Source organism: Helianthus annuus, chromosome 1 (genome assembly GCF_002127325.2).
Source record: "Helianthus annuus cultivar XRQ/B chromosome 1, HanXRQr2.0-SUNRISE, whole genome shotgun sequence".
Classification (NCBI taxonomy): domain Eukaryota; kingdom Viridiplantae; phylum Streptophyta; class Magnoliopsida; order Asterales; family Asteraceae; genus Helianthus; species Helianthus annuus.
In genome coordinates, this window is record NC_035433.2 from 110052482 (window position 1) to 110059975 (window position 7494).

Below are 7494 nucleotides of genomic sequence, written 5' to 3' on the forward strand. Positions count from 1 at the left end.
GTTTTGCATCCCATGTTGCACCGTCGGAGTGCATCATCCAAACTTGAGTCTATGACTTTCATGTAATTGACCGGGTCATCATCTTCTACTCTCTTACCAACTCCGAACTTCATTTCCTTGTCCCAAACCCTCAATGTTAGTGTCCCACCATTCATGTCTACCACTGCGTGGGCCGTAGCTAGGAATGGCCACCCTAAGATGAGTGGTACTTCGGTATCTTCCTCCATATCTATTATGACAAATTCGGCTGGGAAGACAAAGTCTCCGACTTTAACTAGTAGATTTTCAGCGACACCTTGTGGGTATTTAACTAACCTATCGGCGAGTTGTATGCTCATTTTCGTAGGGCTTGTTTTCCCTAGGCCGAGTCGGTCGAACATTGATGCGGGCATGAGGTTAATACTAGCCCCGAGGTCGGCTAGTGCGTTACGAATGGGTGATTCCCCAATTGAACAAGGGATGGTGAAGCTTCCGGGATCGATCTTCTTTTGCGGGAGTTTGTTAAGTAGCAAGGCATAGCATTCTTCGCTTAAATTAACTAATTGCAATGATTCAATTTTCCTTTTGTTAGTGAGGAAGTCCCTCATAAATTTTGAATATTTAGGCATTTGGGTTAGGTCTTCAACAAATGAAATATTAACATGCAATTGTTTAAGTAAATTTACGAATTTTGTGAATTGCTCATCGGTCTTTTGGCGAATTAACCGACTGGGGTATGGTACCGGAGGATTCTTGGTGGGTTCTTGATTTGGTGGAGGAGCCGTCTCTTGTTGGGGTGTTGGTGGAGTTGTGGTTTGGCTAGATCGGCTCTTTTCAGTTGGAGGTAACGGAGCCTCCTCGGGACTCACGGTATGGTTTCTCAGTGTGATGAGATGCACTTGCGCCTTTGGGTTGGTTTCGGTATTGCTTGGTAGCGCGCCTTGTGGTCTCTCGGAGAAATTTTGAGCTAGTTGATTTATTTGTTTTTCAATGTTTTGGATACTAGCTTGTTGATTTCTAAAGTTCGATTCCAGTTGTTGAAATCGATCCGAGTTTTTCTTTTCGGTGTCGGAGATGAGGCGAGATACGGTATCTTTAAGCATCTCTCGCCCCCCTTGTTGTTGTTGAGAGAAATTTTGTGACTCGTTTCTTGGTTGTTAAAAGTTTGTTCGTTGGTTTAGATTTTGTTGGTTACTACTACTGTCGGGTTCTCTCCAACCAAGGTTAGGGTGGTTACTCCATCCTTGGTTGTAGGTACCCGTTGGAGGACCCGACGGCCTAGGTCTATTATCAATGTAGTTTACCGATTCTGTTTGATTATTCATTTCTTTCATACAACTCCAATTTTCATGTGGCCCACCACACCCTTCACATGCCATAACCGAGGCCGTTTTTCCATTTCTAACTTTTTGATTTTTGAAGAAAGGGCCTCGATTTGGGCTTGCAAGGAGGAGCTCTCATCAACCTTATGGGCGCCCGGGGCAATAGATTTTGTGCCTCAGGGAGTGTGCCACTGAAAATTGGTTTGAGCAATTTCCTCAATTTGATTATAAATTTCATTTGGGCGACGATTACCTAAAAGTCCCCCGGAGCTAGAGTCAAGTGTCTGTCTTGTGTGTGGCAACAACCCATTATAGAAAGTGGATACTTGTTGCCATACCGCAAGACCATGATGAGGACACTTTCTTAGTAGCTCCTTGAACCTTTCCCAAGTTTCATATAAGGATTCCCCGTCCTCTTGTGAATATGTGTTAATTTCAGTCATTAATTTAGTTGTTTTAGCAGGAGGGAAATACTTATATAAAAACTTTTGGGCTTGTTCATCCCAGGTGTTTACCGAACCAACTGGGAGGGTATTAAGCCAAGCCTTAGCTCGGTCTTTTAGCGAAAATGGAAACATTCGAAGGCGGATGGCGTCAATTGAGGCTTCATTGATCCGAAAAGTTTCACATATTTCCAAGAAGTTAGTGATATGTAAATGGGGATCTTCGTCTACAAGCCCATGGAAGGTTGCGGAGTTTTGGAGCATTTGTATCAAATGCGGCCGAAGTTCGAAGTTGTTGCCCTCGACATTCGGTGCATTGATAGCGGCGCCGAGATTACCTACAGTGGGTCGTAGGTAATCTATGAGGGTACGTTGATCCGCCATTGGGAGTGGGTCCCCCGAAACTTTCTCTTGGTTTTTAGCTTTAATTCTTTTTTCTTAGAAAGCGTTCGGGTTCGTCTAGACGTTCTTTTATGTCTCTACTAGAACTGGAGCTCATACACTGCGTAGAAAGTTCAGATGTGGCGCCTGGGTTCCAAGCCTGCAATAAAAACAAAAAAGAACGTTGGCCAGAAGTTTCACCACGGCCCCGTGCTCAGATGAACACGGCCCGTGGTCGGAGATACAGTAATTGTTTTCCGGATCCCTGTTACTGGGGAGCTTGACACGACCACGTGATGCACCGACACGGCCCCGTGCTTAACTCTCTATAACTCGGAAAATAAAAACTGCAAGTAACAATGCTGGGCACGGCCCGTGTCCGACCAGGTACGGCCCGTGCTGAGCTCTGCAGAAGCTGAAAATTTACGAAAAATCCTAAAAAAATGAAAAATAAGAAAAACGATTAGGTCGTTGATTCCTAACTTTCTTAAAATCCTTGTGTCCCCGGCAACGGCGCCAAAAACTTGATGCTGTGTAGTGCGATAGATTTTTATGTATATTTTTAGCCCTTTTTACACTTTAGTCAAGTTTTAAATTTATAAAACATGATATTTTACTAACACTAAACACACATATGGGCAAGTGCACCCATCGTGAGTGTAGTATAGCGTTGGTATTATACCGAGGTAGTCCAAGGACACAAGAGCTTTTAGTACCGGTTTATCCTCAACGTCTAATCAAATCAAAATTTTAGAAAAAGGTTTAAACATGAAAAATAAAAACTAAAAATGCTGAAAATAAAAATTAAAAATAAAAACAGATAGACAAGATGAATCACTTGGATCCGACTCGCCTTTAGGGTAACCTTTGATTATTTCCGCACTTTTGCACTTCTTAAGAGATTATCTTAGTTATAGTAGTAGGTCCCTTCTTTTGAAGGTTACGTTACCCTCAATCCAGTAGTTTGAGTCAGCAAGGATACAATCCTAAAGGGTTAGATTATTGAAAGATAATTAATTAAGTTATTAATGCGTAATGTGGTAGGCCCCACTTTTGAAGGTGACGTTACCCACGGCTAAGTAGTTTGAGTCAGCAGGGATACAATCCTAAGTAGCCGGGTTAATGTTTTAATAGTAGTTTACATATGAGGAGATCAAGAAATTCGAACCCTCGCCATCTAATACTAGTGGGTATTGAAGGAGGTCCTACTAAGCTTGACCCAGGTCCTTGCAGGATCTATACACTGAACAAGGCAAGACGCTTACCAAACCATTCCCTTAACCCCCGACCAGGTAGCCAACATATCTCCATATAGACCGTGGAGATATGAATAGTGTAAATATTTTATTTTATATAGACAATAAAATAACGCCAAGACACCACGGACAAATGATAAGAAAGTTTCACCTTTAACACAAGAAACTAGTTATTAAAGTCATTAATACATAACTAAATAAAAAGTGCGAAAAGATTAAAAATACAAAGTATTACACTAAATGCTTGTCTTAACCAAGTGATGTAAGAGACTTAGGCAAACATGGCCTTTGATTGTCAAAAACTCTTACTATCAATATTGGATCCCGAGACTACTACACACACTCTATAATGGATGATGGATGATGGTGGTGGGTGGGTGAAGTGTGAGAGAGGTGGTTTGCCAAGGGATGCCATTGAAGTGAACCAAGCAGCTCTATTTATAGCCTGCACAAAAGCCCGAACACGGGCCCGTATCCATTGGGCACGGCCACGTGTCCATCCATCTTCTCTTTCTTCATTAAATGCAGTTTGTCTGCATTAGTTGACCACGCCCCCGTGTCTGCTGGGCACGACCCCGTGTGCAGAAGCGTATCTGTACTATCAAGATTTGCTTGGATTCTGCGAATCTTAGCGTTGACCACGGCCCCGTGTCCGCTGGGCACGCCCCCGTGTTGGGAAATAGAAGCTTCTACAACTTTGTCTTTTCTGCAGACTCTTGTGCACGCCCCCGTGTTCAATAGACACGGGGTTCTGTTCAGCCTTCTTATCTCTTGTTTTTGCTTGGGAAGATGCTGTCGAGGGGTCGGGCATGCCACGTTTATTCCTTTTCTTGTATTATTGTTAGATTTGGCTGTATTTTTGCTTTTTTTGTTCATTTAAGCTCTTTTAACCCTAAAAATACAAAAGGAAGACAAAAGCATACTTTTTACAACATTAGTACTAAAAAGGGTTAGTTTTATGCCTCATTTGATGTAATTTATATGTTGCATTTTACAGACATCAGTACCTAACTGCATCAAGGCTAGATATCATGTTCGCAACATGTGTTTGTGCAAGATCCCAGTAAGAACCTAGGAAGTCTAATCTCATTGTTGTAAAAAGAATATTCAGATACATAAAAGGTGCTCCGACACTTGGTATTTAGTATCCTGCTAATGGGAATATCAAGCTTTCAGGTTTTTCAGACAGTGATTTTACTAGATGTAACGCAACAAGGAATTCCACATCAGGAGGGTGTCAATTTCTAGGTAATTGCTTAGTATCTTTGCAAAGCAAAAAAGCAAGCAGCTGTTTCCACATCCACTACTGAAGCTGAATACATTGCTGCTGCAAGCTGTACAGCCCAACTGTTGTGGCTTTAAAATCAGTTGTTGGATTTTGGTTTAACTACTTTAAAGACTCCTCTCATGTTAGACAATCAGGCAGCTCAAAACATCATTAAAAATCCAGTATCCCATTCAACCACCAAATACATTGACATTAGACATCACTTTGTGAGGGATTGTTATGAAAAAGGTTTGATTTCTCTGCATCATGTTCCAACTAAGGATCAGCTGGCAGATGTGTTGACAAAAGCTTTAGGCATATCTACCTTTGAAAGCTTGATCTCTAGGATTTGCATGCTAAACATTGATTGAAAGGCAAAACTTTGTTTACCATGAATAAAAGCATTAAAATGTTTTCAGAAAAAATTCATCCTTAAAAATAGCTTAAAAATGACAATTTTTCATGAATCCTTAAAAGTCTGTCCATAACCACTGTTTTCAAACCTCTGATTGGCTAAAAATTCATCCATTGTTAAAAGGTATCCTCTGTCTTCCTTTTACCACTGCTTTGACCGCTGTTAATCAAACAACTGTTGGTCTCAACCACTGATGTATATCCACTGATAGACTAAAATCAGCCACTGTTGATTTCACTGTTCCTAACCACTGTTGTTGCCCAACAGTGGTTTCCAAACAACTGTCCTCCATTATTCCAACAGAGGTTGCCACATGGACATATGTTAGCCGTCAGATCTTTGTAACCGCTGCCACACCAGCATTCACTTTTTCACTTTATAAAACCCTGTTTCATCTCCAAACAGAGCTTTACTGCCGTCTCGAATTCAAAATTCACAAAAGCGTTTTCCATCTTCATCTTCTTCAAACCTTCATCTTTAACTATACGCTAATTTCTTCTCCGACCATGGTTCTAACAATAAAAAATCCCCACAACTTTCTTCCCATCTTTGAGAAAACAGACAAAAATACTACCTATCACTCAATAATTGAAATTCTTACATCATCAAAATACAAAGCAATTCTTACTGCCAATGCTCCAATCTATCAAGATAAACTCCGTGATTTTTGGGCAAATACTGAAATTCAATCCCAAAAGAAAGTGCCTTATGCTATAACTTCAAAAGTCGGAGGTACCCTTGGTGCAATTTCCCCAACTACCATATCAACAACATTTGGGTTGAATGACCTGACAGGTAAGACCTCCTTTGAAAAACATGAACTTCATGCAGAATTTATTGAGAGAGGGTATGAAGGTCAATTAAAGGGAGTTACTATTTATAAACCAAATTTCCCTGCTCCAATGGAATTCTTTTTCCATGCCTTCTTGACATGTATTTCTACTAAGACCCTTGCATGAACGAAATACCACTTAAAATTCAGTACTTGGGTTATGCCATTTTAACAAATTCTGAATTTAACTACTCCTAAGCACTGTTTTCTGATTTGGTCACAAATGTGAAGAATGTTCAAAAGGGGGCAAATAATGCTTTTTTGATGTACCCTAGACTATTAAGCTACTACCTACAAAAACAAGTTTCACAAAAAGATTTTCAACAAGGTGTAGCTTTTCAAATAAATAGTCTTACTTTTGAAACTTTTACTCGCCTTATGGAAAAAGAGTCAAAAGTTTCCAAAACAAAAGCAAAGAGGGATGAGACTGTTTTAGATGAGTCCACATCTGTTGCTCAAACCTCTATTGCTGAGCCCACTGCTCCTGGTGATCATGACACCACAACCGGTGTTGTGAATCCCACACCAAAAAAATCCAAAAAGAAACCAAATCCAAAAAGCCCACCAAACCAAAACAAAATAAAACGAGTCCTCTCGAAGATGAGATTCCAGAAGTTAACCTAGTGACAACACAAATGTCACTTGAAACCACTGCTGCTACTTCCCACAGTAGTTGGAAAGAACTCAACCCATCATCCAAACTCCTCATGTATCCTCACAAAAGGATCATGTTGTAAGCACAGGGACACCACATTATGAAGCATACCCTTCATTTGAAAGTATGCTTAAAAGCCCCTCTCCCAGGGCAATGTCTCTTTCTACACCACAACCCTCTCCCCAAATTCAACCTACAATATTACCTCTGTTTGAAGCAATTGAAATTCAGACCTAAAACAGTCCCTCTCACTCACACGTTAATGAGAGTATAACCCAAAAAATGGTTGTGTCTAAACCAATTCAATCTGCTATCCCACAAACAGTTGAGGAAATTACACCCCTTGAGTTTCACGAAACTCTTGGTGGTAGTTCAAGTGGAACAGCCACTACAACTGTTGAACCCATTGGTTATCAGTTGGACAGTGGTTATCTCATTAAGACTCCCTTGAAGGCAACCACTGTTGAGGCTACAACTATAACCTCTGCTCCACTGGGAAGTCCCCATAACCAAGAAAAAAATGGCATTTGTTTCTGACGATTTGGAGTCTTCTCCTATTATCAAAACAAATATAACCACCATAGGTGGGAATTCAGGTGATCCTATTAAATTAGGTGATGAATTAAGATATAAATATTTGATGGATAGAATGTCTACCATTGAAACATCTGTTGCTGAAATGAAAGACATGATGAAGCCGATGATGGAGATTTCTAAAAGTCAACCTAGCACTCAGCAAATTTCTAATGAGCTTTGGAAGTCTATGCAACCCATCCTTCATGCTCGTAAGAATTTGTCTGAAATCAACCACGACACTCACATGGAACTTATCAGTATTAAGGTTGATGCTAGGTATAAAGACACACAAGCAGACATTAGGGGCATTAAAGAACATCTGCTCAAACTTACTGACTCTTCTCCTACACCAATCTTTGAGAAAGATG

General features: G+C 40.5%; 1 non-coding gene across 1 annotated transcript; it reads left to right on the plus strand.

Annotated features, from left to right (window-relative positions):
* The first annotated feature begins 1643 nt into the window (after positions 1-1643).
* Positions 1644-1750, plus strand: LOC118482866. Its single transcript, XR_004869080.1, has one exon. It is a non-coding gene; the product is annotated as a small nucleolar RNA R71 (small nucleolar RNA).
* Positions 1751-7494: the final 5744 nt, after the last annotated feature.